The sequence below is a fragment of the Crinia signifera genome, chromosome 3 (genome assembly GCF_055691185.1).
Source record: "Crinia signifera chromosome 3, ASM5569118v1, whole genome shotgun sequence".
Taxonomy (NCBI): domain Eukaryota; kingdom Metazoa; phylum Chordata; class Amphibia; order Anura; family Myobatrachidae; genus Crinia; species Crinia signifera.
In genome coordinates, this window is record NC_139219.1 from 51,147,937 (window position 1) to 51,166,301 (window position 18,365).

Here is an 18,365-nt window from a genome sequence, read left to right on the forward strand (position 1 = left end):
ATATACGCTCTATGGATTGTTTTGAGGTGAACCTCCTGTATGTATGCAGAGTGTAGAGATCACATAGTGCCGGTGAAACCTTTCATCAAATCTCCGCCCGTGGCAATGTCTTCTACATCTTTATGCCATTTGTCTGCAAGCTTGGTCATATAGGTTATAGAGGGAAAATTTACAATGAGAGTGTAAACGTGTTTCAGCTTATATGTGTGGAGTTCCCATTTTTTGAGGATTTTCAGGACATCATTATTGTATGGTAATGGGGAGGGTGTTAGTTTTAATGCTCGTACATAGTGCCGTACTTGCAAGAACATATAGAAGTTGGAGTTAGGGAGTTCATGGAGTATGGAGGGGGTGAAGGATGGGTTGCCCCACAGAGTAACATAGGGAGTATCAGTGTGGTTCCCCTTAAGTTTCTTGTTAAGCGATATCCAGCAGATATATGTGTCATGAAATAATGGATGTTGTAAAAATCTCTGCAGGAATAAGTCTCTTTTGTGAATGTAATAAGGCTCTTGGCGAATATGGGTGAAAGATACACTGGTCCAGAGTAGAATCTGTATAATTGCGTTGGCCCAATACCCAGTCTGCAGCATATCTAGTAAGAACGGAGATGGAATATGAATAGATATCAGGTACACCTGTTCCCCCTTCCTCTCTGGTCATTACCAACTTAGAGAAAATGTACCATGGCCTTCCAAAGTCTCTGATTGTCAGATTTAGTGATTAGCAAAGGAAGAAGTTGCATTATATAATTTTTTGGGGGGAAGATGATGGTTTTCAACACTGCTATCCGTCCCATCAGGGACAGGGGGAGATTATGCCATCCATCTAATTTTGTGAGAAGGCCATCAATAACCCTAGTAAAGTTAAGTTGATATATATCGGGTAGATGTTTAGGGATTAGAATACCAAGGTATTTAAAATGAGTTTGGGTGATTTTTAGATATGTAGAATTTTCGGTACTTGTTTCCTAGAACGGCCACAACGATTTAGATCGTTGTGGTCGTAAGATAAAAAATCGGATCGATCGCATCGCATGCGATTTGGTCGCATGCGATGCGACCGATCCGACCGACCGATTTTTCACCCGATTTTTTTTTTTTTTCACATGATTATTTTCAATTGCCCCCCCAAATGTTACTAAGTGGGCTAGACCCCACGATAGACGTCAACCCGAAGCGTGGCGAGCGCAGCGAGCCCGCGAGGGGCGGCGGTGCGCGTCCTCCGACCTTTTCATTCCCCTACTATCCACTAGGGCGTGGAGTGAGAATAGAATAGTGTGGCGAGCGCAGCGAGCCACCGAGCCCGAAGCGTGGCGAGCGCAGCGAGCCCCGCGAGGGGACGCGTATAACTTCACAGGTATACGCGTCCCCTCGCGGGGCTCGCTGCGCTCGCCACGCTTCGGGCTCGGTGGCTCGCTGCGCTCGCCACACTATTCTATTCTCACTCCACGCCCTAGTGGATAGTAGGGGAATGAAAAGGTCGGAGGACGCGCACCGCCGCCCCTCGCGGGCTCGCTGCGCTCGCCACGCTTCGGGTTGACGTCTATCGTGGGGTCATGGCGGGCACATAAAAAATGTGAAATGGGTCATATTGGCCCATTTCACCTTTTTTATCATTTTTCCCTATGTGAGATGGACTTAATCAAGCCCATCTCATCTTGTGCCATTATAATGGCACAAGACCGACCGATTTCAATGTTAAAAGATTTTTTAACATTGAAGTCTATGGAAAAATCGGGTCAATCGGTCGGTCGCATCGCGGCCGATTTTAATTGGTCGCGACCGACCGATTGACCCGATTTCTGTCAATCAAAGGGAAAAAATTGTAAAAAATCGGCCACATCGTGAGGATCGTGTCCCTTAATTAAGAGCCACGATCACTCACGATTGTGGCCGTTCTAGGAAACAAGTACCGAATTTTCTAAAGTACTGAGGGTCTCCTGTGAGAGGTTAAGGGGTAAAAGTTCTGACTTAGTTACATTGATCTTATATCCGGCACTACCACCGAATTCTGAAATGAGTCGCAGAATTTCAGGTACCGAATTTAAAGGATCTGACACAAAGAGAAGCATGTCATCGACAAAGAGAGCTATTTTTAAATCCAAGTTGCCAACATGTTTGCTCCTGTATCTATTGGAGGCCCTCAACATCAGTGCCAACGGTTCCAATGCTATGGCAAATAGCATAGGTGATAGGGGGCATCCTTGTCTCGTGACTTTTTCGATAATGAAGGGGTCTGATAAAAAAACATAACATGCTATCCTGGTTTGTGGGTGGTTGTAGAATAATTGAATCATTTGGATGAAACCTTCAGGGAAGTTAAATTTGTGGAGGGTCTCATATAGGTGGGGCCAATCTATAAGGTCAAAGGCCTTCTCTGCATCTAGGGAGAGTATTGCCCCTGGAATTAGGGGTGCAGAGGACCTTGAGGCCTCCAACGCAGCTATAACTTTCTGTACATTTATTTCTGAGTGCCATCCTGCTATGAAACCCATCTGATCTGGGTGAATAATTAGGGGTAACACGGACTTGAGCCTATTTGCTATAATTTTGGTGAGCAACTTGTAGTACAGGTTTAGCAGGGATATTGGCCTATAAGAGCCCGGAAGGGCTAGATCTCTGTCTGGCTTGGGAAGTATTTTTACTATTTTGGGCAGAATTGAAATGTAATGAAGGGGTGTGGTTGGAAAGCATACTGTTAAAGGCTTTAGTTAGAATGGGAGTGAGTTGAGGACTTAATAGTTTGTAAAATTTGACGCTAAACCGTCTGGGCCTGGGGCTTTGTTAGGTTTCAAACTGTTTATTGCGGTTTTTACTTCTGACTCTGTTTTTTTTTAAATTAAAGAGTTGGACAATTCCTCGCTTAGGGTGGGAAATATGATGGAATTCAAATCTTGTGGAGTGGGTTTGGGATCAGTTGTTATTTGATGAGCGGGAGTCGCTCCTGAAGAGAGAGAGGAGGAGTACAGGGTTCTATAGAAATGCTGCATCTTCTGGGCGATCTGGGCATTAGAGTTAGTCATAGTTCCATCTTGTTTGCTGGTTTGTAGGTACCTTTAAGGAGGCGAGATAAAAGTGATAAAAGGCTAAAAAAAAAAAAAAAATTTGTAATTTACAGAGAATAGATATCGGTCACCCATATCCGCCAAATATTCATCAAAGTGTGTCTTTGCCAGTGTATATGGCAGCGTGCCCTGGTTTAGAGAGCCCAAAAGACAGATTGGTATTATGATGAGACATTAGAACGTATTGCATATCTCACGTTCGATGACTGCAATAACATATTCTGGGACTCCAATTGGAATCTTATATCTTTGATTTGTAGTAGGTGGTTGCTACTGATAGCTTTGTGCTGATTTTTTAGCCTAAACCCTTCCCATAGGTAATAGCATAGAAAACAGAAGTATTATAAATTTACAGAGCTTTGCACCTTTTCATAAACACATTTATAATATCATATTTATTACATATTTAATTTAACAGGTGAACATTATTTTTATGACAGTTCTCCTTTGAGCTTGTTACTAAACATTATAGTAATCTGTATTTTATCTACAATGTAATTGTTTATCTACAATGTAATTCTTTTGAGCAACAATGGTTAGTGAAAAGTAAATTACATAATTATCATTATTTATATAGTTCATTTGTATCTCACAGAAATGTATAGATCATATTGAATTATTCACATCAGTCCTGTACCAGGACTATGGTATTGCATGCAGCCTCACATGCGATAGCTCATCATCTGCCTGTTGGGGGAATTCACCGGGCTCCCCGGCGGCTGGTCCGCATACGATACGTCGTGTGCAGTCCTTTAGCATACCATGTATCGTATGCAGGGCTGGCAATAGAAATCTTGGGGCCCCATACACTGATATCTCTGCGGGGCCCCTATCCCCTCCAATAGCGGGGAGGGTTAGGACCTAGTTAGGAGGGTTAGGCTGCTATGGGAGCGGGGGTAATGCTGTGTACACACGGGGTAATATGATTGGTGGGGATATATTGCTAGCTCAGCGACCATATTCCCAGTGATTTTACATGAAATTGCACCCGTGTGTACTCACCTTTAGGGTTAGGCTGTGTGAAGGGAGGATAAGGGAGGCAGGTAGGGGGGGGATTCCCTTCTTTGGGATGATGGTGTCAGTATTCTGACCACTGGCATCCCAACACCAGTAATCCAGATGTATCCAATATACTGTACCTACACACACACATATATAAACATGCATATATACCTATACACAAATGTGTATGTATATATATATATATATATACACACACACACACACATGCATACATATACACACACACGTACATACATAAGCATATATATCTACACACATATATTTACTTATATACCTATGCACACATATATATATTCCATTGACAAAAAACCTTACGGTTTCACATGTCCCATTAAGGCTTCTTACACATGATCTACCATTTCTGAAACCTGCTGCAACTCTTCCACTCAAACGCCAAAAAGCAATGAAATTCCGATCATTAAGGCTGACGCCTTAATGGACGTGTTCCTTGCGCAATACAGATATGGTACGCCATCACAGCCTGTGGGTAAGTGCAGATTCAGCACTCTCGCAGAGTGAGATTGCTGTCACTCACACAATGGTGGAGCTGCTAATTCACAGATTTGTGTGCTCATTGGAATACACACATGCAGTCTATGCAACTGAAGGTCTGAGCAGTTATGTGGCGCACTCATCCTAATACTGTAAGTACCCGCAATCATCTAAAACTGTCTATACCTCTGGGTTACTATAGTGCTCATTCTAGCACCCGCCATCTTTGAAAACCCATGCAGTTCCTCTTCCCTGCCTGGGGTGTAGCTGTCTGCTGTAGTGCTTCTAGCACAGTGTGGTCTGTATATTAGCACTGCAAACCAGACCTTTGCTAGAAACACTACAGCAGACAGCAACACCCCAGACAGGGTAGAGGAACTGCATAGGTTTTCAAAGATGGCAGGTGCTAGAATAAACACTATTAATAGAACTATCCCAGGGTCCAACATCTTTCACACTCACTCCATTTAATTTAGTATTCACATGCAGTTACCAAAAACATCTTTCATAATTGCAAAAACTATAATACTCCCAATTACTATGCATCTACACTTTCTTCTCCTATACGCCGTCATGCTGTTCTGTCTTCCCCGATACCTACTGCTGTGTGTATTGCCTCATCTGCACCAATGTGTCTTTCCATACAGATGCCACTGTTTCCTTCTATCAGTGCCACTGGCTTCCCCTCTATTAGTGATATTCTGTCTCCCCCTCCATCCATGCTGCTCTGCCCGCCTCATCCATGACACAGTTTCCCTCCATCTGTGCTGCCCTGTTTTCCCTTTATCCCCTTTGCTCCAAACCCCCTCACCTATCAGTGCTGTCTTTCCTCCAACTGCGCCTCTGTTTCCCATCCAATCGCATCACTCTGTCTTACCTTCCCCAATCTGTGCCACTGTTTTCCACCCATCTGCTTCGTTTGTCCCCCATCAGTGCTGCTTAGCCTTCCCACCATCTACGCATTTCTATTCCTCCCCATCTGCACCACACTGCCTCCTACCCCAATCAACACCACTTTTACCCCATCCTCTCGGCTCTGTTTACCGCTCAGACCTTCAGTTGCATAGACTGCATGTGTGTATTCCAATGAGCACACAAATCTGTGAATTAGCAGCTCCACCATTGTGTGAGTGACAGCAATCTCACTCTGCGAGAGTGCTGAATCTGCACTTACCCACAGGCTGTGATGGCGTACCATATCTGTATTGCGCAAGGAACACGTCCATTAAGGCGTCAGCCTTAATGATCGGAATTTCATTGCTTTTTGGCGTTTGAGTGGAAGAGTTGCAGCAGGTTTCAGAAATGGTAGATCATGTGTAAGAAGCCTTAATGGGACATGTGAAACCGTAAGGTTTTTTGTCAATGGAATTTCATGGCTTTTTTCAATTTATTTTTTTTGTATTTGAAATTTAAAATTTCAGCGTAAGAATAAAATTAGATTTTTTAAATGTTTAATGATTTCACACCCCTGGCAATGAGCATTACCCCTGACCACAAGCATTACAAACCCCTGGCATTGAGTATGACACCCGTCCCAGTGCATGAAACCCCTGTCAACAGGCAAGACATCCAGCCCATGCAACCCATGGCAATGAGCATGACACCCAGCGTGTAGAAGCTTTACTGTAGGGCATTAAAGGAGGACAATGTACACACCGGGTACACATAGGGGGGCACAGGGCAATGCGTACACACGGGGAGCACAGCGTACACGCGGGGGCACTGGGGGAGACAGCGTACACACAGGGGGCACTGGGGGGGGGCAGCGTACACACGGGGGGCACTGGGGGGGGGGGGCAGCGTACACACAGGGGGGCACTGGGAGGGGGACACCGTACACATGCGGGGCACTGGGGAGGGGGGAAACAGCATACACACATGGTGGCACTGGGGGGACAGCATACACATACGGGGGAACTGGGGGAGGACAGCATACACACACAGGGGCACTGGGGGGGGCACAGCGTACACACACAGGCGGCCCACAGCGTACACACACACGGGGGGCACAGTGTACACACACAGAGGCACTGTGGGGGGACTGCGTACACACACGGGGGGCACTGTGGGGGGATTGCGTACACACACGGGGGCACTGTGGGGAGACAGCGTACACATACGGGGGGAACTGGGGGAGGGACAGCGTAGACACACGGGGGGCACAGCGTACACACACGGAGGCACTGTGGGAGGACTGCGAACACACACTGGGGGCACTGTGGGGGGATTGCGTACACACACGGGGGCACTGGGAAGGAACTGCGTACACACACAGGGGCACTGTGGGGGGACAGTGTACACATACAGGGGGAACTGGGGGGAGGGACAGCGTAGACACACGGGGGGCACAGCGTACACACACGGAGGCACTGTGGGAGGTCTGCGAACACACACTGGGGGAACTGTGGGGGGATTGCGTACACACACGGGGGCACTGTGGGGGGACTGCGTACACACACACGGGGGCACTGTGGGGGGACTGCGTACACACACGGGGGCACTGTGGGGGGACAGCGTACACACGGGGGGGGGCACTGAGGGGTGACAGCGTACACACGGGGGGGCACTGAGGGGTGACAGCGTACACACGGGGGGGGGGGGGCACTGAGGGGTGACAGCGTACACACGGGGGGCACAGCACACACACGGGGGGCACAGCACACACGGGGGGCACAGCACACACACGGGGGGGCACAGCGCACACACGGGGGGCACAGCGCACACACGGGGGGGCACAGCGCACACACACGGGGAGCACTGAGGGTGGACATCGGGGGGGAGCACACGGGGAGCACTGAGGGTGGACATCGTACACACGGGGGACATTGAGGGGGGACAGCGTACACAAGGGTGGCAGTGAGGGGGCACAGCGTACACAAGGGTGGCACTGAGGGGGGACAGCGTACACGGGGGGCGCACTGAGGGGGGCCAGTGTACACACAGGGGGCATACCATATGGGCTGCTATCATATACTGTACCTGCTCTTACACCGCCGGGACCTCCAGGCAGCAGCAGCCGCCCTACTCATGCCGCAGGGACCCGCTGTGTATCGCCGCCAGGACCTTCACGGAGCTGCCGCAGGGACCTCCAGGCTTACACGCAGCAGCCGCCGCTCTCATGCCACAGGGATCTGTAGGGAGATACACACATGGGGGGCTCATCGTACACACATGGGAGGCACAGCGTACACACATGGGGGGCACAGAGGGGGGTAGCGTACACATGGGGGGGGCACAATGTACACACGGGGGGTGGGGCACAGCATACACACGGGGGGGACACAGCGTACTCACGGGGGGGGGCACAGCGTACTCACGGGGGGGGGCACAGCGTACTCACGGGGGCACAGTTTTCACGGGGTGGCACTGAGGTTGGACAGTGCACACACGGGGGGCACTGAGGGGTGACAGCGTACACACGGGGGGCACAGCACACACACGGGGGGCACAGCACACACGGGGGGGCACAGCGCACACACGGGGGGGCACAGCGCACACACGGGGGGGCACAGCGCACACACGGGGGGGCACAGCGCACACACGGGGGGCACAGCGCACACACGGGGGGCACAGCGCACACACGGGGGGCACAGCGCACACACGGGGGGCACAGCGCACACACGGGGGGCACAGCGCACAAACGGGGGGGCACAGCGCACACACGGGGGGGCACAGCGCACACACGGGGGGCACAGCGCACACACGGGGGGCACAGCGCACACACGGGGGGGCACAGCGCACACACGGTGGGCGCTGAGGGTGGGCAGCGTACACACGGGGAGCACTGAGGGTGGACATCGTACACACGGGGGACATTGAGGGGGGACAGCGTACACAAGGGTGGCAGTGAGGGGGCACAGCGTACACAAGGGTGGCACTGAGGGGGGACAGCGTACACGGGGGGCGCACTGAGGGGGGCCAGTGTACACACGGGGGGCATACCATATGGGCTGCTATCATATACTGTACCTGCTCTTACACCGCCGGGACCTCCAGGCAGCAGCAGCCGCCCTACTCATGCCGCAGGGACCCGCTGTGTATCGCCGCCAGGACCTTCACGGAGCTGCCGCAGGGACCTCCAGGCTTACACGCAGCAGCCGCCGCTCTCATGCCACAGGGATCTGTAGGGAGATACACACATGGGGGGCTCATCGTACACACATGGGAGGCACAGCGTACACACATGGGGGGCACAGAGGGGGGTAGCGTACACATGGGGGGGCACAATGTACACACGGGGGGTGGGGCACAGCATACACACGGAGGGGACACAGCGTACTCACGGGGGGGGGGGGGCACAGCGTACTCACGGGGGGCACAGAGTACTCACGGGGTGGCACTGAGGTTGGACAGTGCACACACGGGGGGCACTGAGGGGTGACAGCGTACACACGGGGGGGGGGGGCACTGAGGGGTGACAGCGTACACACGGGGGGGCACTGAGGGGTGACAGCGTACACACGAGGGGGCACTGAGGGGTGACAGCGTACACACGAGGGGGCACTGAGGGGTGACAGCGTACACACGGGGGGGGGGCACTGAGGGGTGACAGCGTACACACGGGGGAGGCACTGAGGGTGACAGCGTACACACGGTGGGCACTGAGGGTGACAGCGTACACACGGTGGGCACTGAGGGTGACAGCGTACACACGGTGGGCACTGAGGGTGACAGCTTACACACGGTGGGCACTGAGGGGTGACAGCTTACACACGGTGGGCACTGAGGGGTGACAGCTTACACACGGTGGGCACTGAGGGGTGACAGCGTACACACGGTGGGCACTGAGGGGTGACAGCGTACACACGGTGGGCACTGAGGGGTGACAGCGTACACACGGTGGGCACTGAGGGGTGACAGCGTACACACGGTGGGCACTGAGGGGTGACAGCGTACACACGGTGGGCACTGAGGGGTGACAGCGTACACACGGTGGGCACTGAGGGGTGACAGCGTACACACGGTGGGCACTGAGGGGTGACAGCGTACACACGGTGGGCACTGAGGGGTGACAGCATACACACGGGGGGGCACTGAGGGGTGACAGCGTACACACGGGGGGGGGCACTGAGGGGTGACAGCGTACACACGGGGGGGGCACTGAGGGGTGACAGCGTACACACGGGGGGCACTGAGGGGTGACAGCGTACACACGGGGGGGGGCACTGAGGGGTGACAGCGTACACACGGGGGGGGGGCACTGAGGGGTGACAGCGTACACACGGGGGGGGCACTGAGGGGTGACAGCGTACACACGGGGGGGCACTGAGGGGTGACAGCGTACACACGGGGGGGCACTGAGGAGTGACAGCGTACACACGGGGGGGGGCACTGAGGGGTGACAGCGTACACACGGGGGGGGGCACTGAGGGGTGACAGCGTACACACGGGGGGCACTGAGGGGTGACAGCGTACACACGGCGGGCACTGAGGGGTGACAGCGTACACACGGGGGGGCACTGAGGGGTGACAGCGTACACACGGGGGGCACTGAGCGGTGACAGCGTACACACGGGGGGGGGCACTGAGGGGTGACAGCGTACACACGGGGGGGGCACTGAGGGGTGACAGCGTACACACGGGGGGGGCACTGAGGGGTGACAGCGTACACACGGAGGGCACTGAGGGGTGACAGCGTACACACGGGGGCACTGAGGGGTGACAGCGTACACACGGGGGGCACTGAGGGGTGACAGCGTACACACGGGGGGCACTGAGGGGTGACAGCGTACACACGGGGGGCACTGAGGGGTGACAGCGTACACACGGGGGGCACTGAGGGGTGACAGCGTACACACGGGGGGCACTGAGGGGTGACAGCGTACACACGGGGGGCACTGAGGGGTGACAGCGTACACACGGGGGGGGCACTGAGGGGTGACAGCGTACACTGAGGGGTGACAGCGTACACACGGGGGGGCACTGAGGGGTGACAGCGTACACACGGGGGGCACTGAGCGGTGACAGCGTACACACGGGGGGCACTGAGCGGTGACAGCGTACACACGGGGGGGGCACTGAGGGGTGACAGCGTACACACGGGGGGGGGGCACTGAGGGGTGACAGCGTACACACGGGGGGGGCACTGAGGGGTGACAGCGTACACACGGGGGGGGCACTGAGGGGTGACAGCGTACACACGGAGGGCACTGAGGGGTGACAGCGTACACACGGAGGGCACTGAGGGGTGACAGCGTACACACGGAGGGCACTGAGGGGTGACAGCGTACACACGGGGGGCACTGAGGGGTGACAGCGTACACACGGGGGGCACTGAGGGGTGACAGCGTACACACGGGGGGCACTGAGGGGTGACAGCGTACACACGGGGGGCACTGAGGGGTGACAGCGTACACATGGGGGGCACTGAGGGGTGACAGCGTACACGGGGGGGGGGGGCACTGAGGGGTGACAGCGTACACACGGGGGGGGGCACTGAGGGGTGACAGCGTACACACGGGGGGGGGCACTGAGGGGTGACAGCGTACACACGGGGGGGCACTGAGGGGTGGGGCAGCATACACAGAGGGGGGGGGGGGGCATACCATATACTTTAACTGCTCTTACGCCCCCGGGACATTCACAGAGCTGCTGACGGGACCTCCAAGCTGACTCACAGCAGCAGCCGCCGTACTCATGCCGCAGGGACCTGTAGGGAGATACACACATGGGGAGCACAGCGTAGACCCATGGGGGCACAGAGGGGGTAGCGTACACACGGGGGCACTGCGTACACACGGGGGGGGGGGCAAGTGTACACATGGGGGGGGCATACCATATGGGCTGCTACCATATACTGTACCTGCTCTTACGCTGCCGGGACCTTAAAGGAGCTGCCGACGGGACCTCCAGGCTGACTCACAGCAGCAGCCGCCGTACTCGTGCCGCAGGGACCTGCTGTCTATCGCCGCCAGGACCTTCACGGAGCTGCCGCAGGGACCTCCAGGCTTACACGCAGCAGCAACAGCCACCGCCACTCTCATGCCACAGGGACCTGTAAGGAGATACACACATGGGGGGCTCATCGTACACACATGGGGGGCTCATCGTACACACATGGGGGGCACAGAGGGGTGTAGCGTACACACGGGGGCACTGCGTACACATGGGGGGAGGCACAGCTTACACGGGGGGGGAGGCACAGCGTACACACGGGGGGAGGCACAGCGTACACACGGGGGGAGGCACAGCGTACACACGGGGGGAGGCACAGCGTACACACGGGGGGAGGCACAGCGTACACACGGGGGGAGGCACAGCGTACACACTGGGGGGTGGGGCACAGCGTACACACTGGGGGGGGCACAGCGTATCCCATACTATATATACTGTACATACACACGTCCCAAACTATACATACTGCTGTACACAAACACACACACATATCCCCCAATATATATATATATATATAAATAATGCACACGCACGGCCCACAGTATGATTGCAAGCACAGTCCCAGTCATTACAGCCGCTCTAAGCACCCCAATAAGCCTGGCACTACCCGCCTTCCTACCGCAGGAGGTGAGCGGCCGCTGTCCTCGGCTCCTCACAGCTTCTTCCTCTCGCAGCTCTGGCTGCAGTTCCCTGGCCGACGCCAGGCCATCTACGCACGCCCGCACTGCAGGAGGAGACCCGGCTCCTACCAGCAGCCGGGCTAGGGACTCGGGCGCCCGATGGCAGCAGGTATAGGGATGCAGGAGAAAGGGGGCCGCCCGTGATTACGGTGGGCGCGGGTGAGAAGGGGGAGCGGTGACTGAAAGCGGGGGAGCCGTGGACGCCAAGTCTCCAGTGTGGATGAAGGGACCCTGCCCCCGTCCCCAGCCTGCCACTGATCATCAGCGTCTCCTCTGTGTGCATGTATAGGAGGGGTAGGACGTGTATATGGGGAGGGGGTGTATATATGTATGGGAAGGGGACATGTGTAGGAGGGGTAGGACATGTATATGGGGAGGGGGTGTATATATATGTATGGGAAGGTGGAACAGTCATGCGGATGGGGTGTACATGGGAAGGGGACATATGCCGAAGGGGTATTACATACATGACACTGACAGGCACTCCCTGTCCCCCCGTCCCCCCCTGGGGTTCTACATTCATGACAATGACTGGCACTGGGGGTGGGGGGGGGGACTCCATGTTCCCCCAGTAGCGGCCTCCATTTCCCAGACTCCCTCCAAAGTGCCACTAGTTTCCCCCGAGCAGCGGCCTCCGCTTCCCAGCTTCCCTCCAAAGCTCCGCTAGTTCCCCCAAGCAGCAGCCTCCACTTCCCTGCTGCCCTCCAATGCACCGCTACAGTCCTCCAGCATGAACATGGTAGAGCCTAATTTCAGGAAGTGTCAGGTGCAATTGCAAACGACAGGACGTCTGACCAATCAGCAGCTGGCACAACAACGAGGGAGTTAATCACAGTATGAGAGGCGGTAATATGTAAATAAGCAGTGCCGTGCACACGTGTCTCTCCCTCAGACCGAGTGTGATGGGGGGAATGTGACAACTGAGCCCCATGCATACAGTGTAACGGTATACAAAGTAATGGTTGCGATTGTGTCAAGAGGGGATGGAAAATGCCAGCGTCTCTTTCTGTACTGTAATAAAATCAGCCATCTTGGTACACCTTTTTAGTGAAGTCTCTCTAAGTATGCACTGGTGGCCACTGTGCAAGTGCAACAAGTTGAAATGCTATATCTTTATAATGGGGCATATTTCACTAAATTTAAAAAACCCTGTAACTTTCTGAAAAACCTTATCTGTGTCCAGCCAGTCTTTTAAAAATCAGCAGCGCTTCCTGCCACGCTGCTCGGCAAAAAGCGCTACAAGGTCCCAGCACCCACTGTCTTCCAGCCGCAGCAGCTTCCCGAGGCAGTGCTGTCTTCCCCATTGGGGTGGGCCCCTAGGCAACTGCCCATTGTGCCCAATGGGAAAGACATAACTGTTGGGGGTTCTACTGTCACTTCTGGGGGGAGGATGGGGATGGCGTAGCTGCTGTTAGTGCTGGTGGGAGTTGAGGCTTCTACTTTCACGGCTGGGGGGGAAGGGGATGATGGTGCAGCTTTCAGGTCATGCAGTGATGGGGTGCCGGTTCAGGGGCAGGGTCTGCAGTGGTCAGTGATAGGTGGGGCAGGGGGGATACAGCTATCAAGTTAGTGATTGGTGGGGGGGTACAGATGTCAGGTCAGTGATGGGGGAGATGTCTGAGTGCTGGTGTGCTTCTTACTGTGTGGTGGGTGTAGCGACACTCTGGGGCAGTTTGGACCCTTTTGGACCCAGCTGGAGCAAGACAGCAGTAGCAACGAGAACCCTCCTGGACCCAGCAGCTGAAGCAGCACCCTGGCAGCGTCTAGGACCCGGCTGAAGCAGGACAGCGGTCACGGTGCAGACCCTACTGCGTAGAAGAAGGAAGAGCGCAGGGGAGAGAAAGAGGAGAAGGGGGGACAATGGGAGAGAGAAAATAATGCTCATTACACATTATGCAACACACCGAAATGCTCGATACACATTATACCAAACACTGTAATACCCATTACACATTATGCCACACAGTGATAGTGAGTGATAGTGGCATATGGGTGACAGTGGTGTGTGAGTGGGTGTGTGAGTGGGTGTGTGAGTGACATACGCAAGTGGGACAGGATGTTGGAGACAAATATTACAGTTTACCTAACTTAACTGGGCAGCGCAACAGCATCAGCCGGGAGCTGTAGCTGGAGCAATCTCCTTCCCCCAGTGTCCTGCTCTCTATCAGAATGACATGCTCGCTCACCCTGCGGCCTGCGCAAATCACACTGGGACACTCCATCACTCTGCAGCCTGCGCTCTATCACACTAACACGCTCCCTCACCCAGCGACCTGCGCTCTGTCACACTGACTCCCTCACCCTGCACTATATCACACTGACGCTCCCTCACCCTGCAGCCTGCACTATATCACACTGACGCTCCCTCACCCTGCAGCCTGCACTATATAACACTGACGCTCCCTCACCCTGCGCTAAATCACACTGACACTCCCTCACCCTGCAGCCTGCACTATATCACGCTGACGCTCTCTCACCCTGCAGCCTGCGCTAAATCAAACTGACGTACTCCCTCGCTCAGTGGTCTGCGCTCTGTCACAATCCCTCACTCTGCGGCCTGCGCTCTATCACACTGCTCTCTATCAACACTAACACGCTCCCTCACCCAGCGGCCTGCGCTTTATCACACTGACGTGCTCCCTCACTCTGGGGCATGCACTATATCACACTGATGCGCTCCCTCGCTCAGTGGTCTGCGCTCTGTCACACTCCCTCACCCCGCGGCTTGCGCTCTATCAAACTGCTCGCTATCATGCTGTTTCACACTGACATGATTCCTCACCCTGCGGCCTGCGCTAAATCACACTGACACACTCCATCACCCTGAAGCCTGCGCTCTATCACACTAACATGCTCCCTCACCCAGCAGCATGTGCTCTATCACACTGCTCTCTATCACACTGATGCATTGTAACACACTGACATGCTTCCTCACCCTGCAGCCTGCGCTTTATCACACTGACGCACTCCATCACCCTGCGCTCTATCACACTGACGTGCTCGCTCACTCTGTGGCATGCACTCTGTCACACTCCCTTACCCTGGGGCCTACGCTAAATCACACTGACATGCTCCATCACCCTGAAGCCTGCGCTCTATCACACTGACGCACTCCATCACCCTGCAGCCTGTGCTCTATCACACTGACGTGCTCTCTCACTCTGTGGCATGCACTCTGTCACACTCCCTTACCCTGCGGCCTGCGCTAAATCACACTGACGCGCTCCATAACCCTGAAGCCTGCGCTCTATCACACTGACATGCTCTCTCACTCTGTGGCATGCACTCTATCACACAGATGCGCCCCCTCAATCAGCGGTCTGCACTCTGTCACACTCCCTTACCCTGGGGCCTGCGCTAAATCACACTGACGCGCTCCATCACTCAGCGGCCTGCGCTCTGTCACACTGACGTACTCCCTCACCTTGCGGCCTGCGCTAAATCCCACTGATGCACTACCTCACCATGCGGCCTGCAGGCTTTCACACACAGATGCAATCACTTGCCCTGCGGCCTAACCTTCCCTTTCCACCAGCTAATTCTAAGTCCCCCAGCAGCCTAACTCTATGTCCCTTCTAGTGCCTAAATCTAACCCTCCCTCCTCCAGCCTAATGCTAACCCACCTTACATACTTCATTTCACAGGGAAAAAAAACACACAGTAGTACTCACTTGCCTTAGGAACTTAAGGTAATCTTATAGCCATGCCTGGACTGGAAGGATGTGTAGTTGTCCCTCTTCTCCTTTCATGACAGCAGCAGCAATGTGGGCAGTAGGCCAGCTGCCCTGAGCCAGGTTAGCCCCGCCCCCTGTCTCCCGTGTAGCCCCGCCCCCTGACTTCCGTGTAGCTCCGCCCCCTGATTCCTATGTAATTCTACACTCCCTGTAAACTCCGTCCCCACTGCTCTCTCTCCTGAAAGTGACAGGCTCTGTAAAAGCCGTGTCAGCTGCAATGCAACAGCGGGGACAAGCTGTGCAGCACCCCGTTCAGTTGCACAGCTTGTCTCCTGTAAAATTGTGCGGGGGGGTGGGGGATCATTATTAGGTGCATGTGCACCCCCATGCGTACGCCTAAACTGCCAGGTGATCACGGGGGACTAGGACACTGAGTATGCTGTGGGGGGGATGGTGGATTCTGCGTGGGATCACAGGGGCACAGCACACTGGGAATACTGCCATGGAATCACAGAGGGACGGGACACTAGGGATGCTGCAGGGGAACAGGACACTGGGGATGCTGTGGGGGATCACAGGGGGACAGGACACTGGGAATGCTGCGAGGAGACACCACCCCTGCCATATACCACCCTGAGTGAGCCCTTCCCCACAGAAAGCACATTTTGAATTTCCCGGCAGTGCACGAGTGCAGTGAATAAATTAGATGACGTCACTCATCTTACAGCCACCTCTGGCACGGCACCATGGACCCTACTAAACTATAATATAACAGTGTCAGGGCTAATAAACACACAGCGTCCCCCACCCCCACTCCCACTATAACATAACCACAGCTAAATCCACTTACACAAATTATTTCAGTTTGCGAGCAGGATTCGGCCATCTTGGTACACCCAAGTGAAGCCACTCTGTGTACGCCCTCAGCTGATGGCTTGTGCGGCTGCGCAACAAGTTGAGCTCTCCTATCTTTATAATGGGGGACGTTTCACTAAATTATAAAAAAACTGCACCTATCTGAAAATCCTCAACCCCAAAAGGCACTCCACTGGGAAAATATCTACCTAATAAAACAAACCCCAAGTCTCAATTGTTCCTCTACCCCGAGTTATGCCTTCCCAAAAAAACCCTCATAGACTAACATGGGTGACAAAGTGTCATTTCTGGAGTCTCAGAAAAAAACTGGCAGTTGGAAGTTTAGATCGCTACCAATTGGTCATTTTTTTATATTTCGCCCTGAAATTTGGCACGCAGCACCGGTTGACGATTCTACGCGTACGTGCCAAATTTCAGCTCAGTACGTCCAGTCACTTTTGAGGTGCAGTCCCTCAAACACCATGCCCCCATCCGAAAAGTTCCCTATGGGAAAAATCCGTTCGTTGGATTCAGCCTTAATATAAGGGCACTACCGTGCCCTTATAATAAGCATATATACTTACACAAATATACTTACATGCATATACATACACATATATATATATATACATGTGACTCAGACATACTGTGAAATGGTGAGAGAAGGGTTCTATGACCCAGGGGTACTCACCGTTGCTACAGTCAGGATGACTCTTATCTGTAGGGACCAGGAGCAGATACAGAGGGGGGATTGGCTCCCCTAGGCTGCCCTCAGCATGAGGCATGATCCCCCATCACTGCCTGTAGAAGATCGGAGAGGGGACGTCCCTTGCCTCTGCTGACAGCTGCCCCTTCCTCCTGCAGGGCTGCGCGTATTCCTGTGCGGTCAGTAGCACTAATGGCTGGCAAGGCACTAGGCAGCAGGGAAGGAGGCAGCCATATCAGAGTGCGGAGCAGAGGATCATGGTGCCGCGCATGCGCAGTAAAGTCCCAGCGCTGAGCGGCTGCGGCCTGGCACTGTACATGGCAGACAGGACGGACACGGGACACTGTGACACTCACACTGTCACACACAGCACCACAGCGGCAGGAGAGACCCGGCGGCGGCACACACACACAGGCAGTCAGATGGACACAGCCGGGCAGCACACAGGCATGGGCTACAGACTGCACAGCTGATGGCCACAGGGGTAATACAGACGGGCCCTGGCCGGGCTCTGGGGCCCTTCAGATCGCTGGGGCCCGTCACACATGTCCCCCTTGACCCCCACTGTCGCCGGCCCTGATCGTATGCAACCCCCAGCAAGTGTTGCCAGATCCCAGAAATCTTACGTGCAGCACTTGTGCTATCTCCGGATCTGATCTGATGCACACAGGACTGGATTGAAATCAAAGGTTAGGAACATACAATTTGGGCTCTTTTCACCCCAATCCGTCAGAATCGGGTTAAAAGGGCCCTAATCAAATAAGTGTAGGGCCAGCTTTACAGCTTTTTACTTTTGATTGAGTAACATTAACTTGACTGACCACTAGATGGCAGTAAGAGGTCTGCAATAATAGTAGTTCTATCATATGGATTGGTCAAATTTCCAACATTGTTGACTGATTGTGACCACATGTCATTTAATTGCATTAAGCACATTAAAATAATTTATTTACATGGGCCTAATTCAGCTTCAA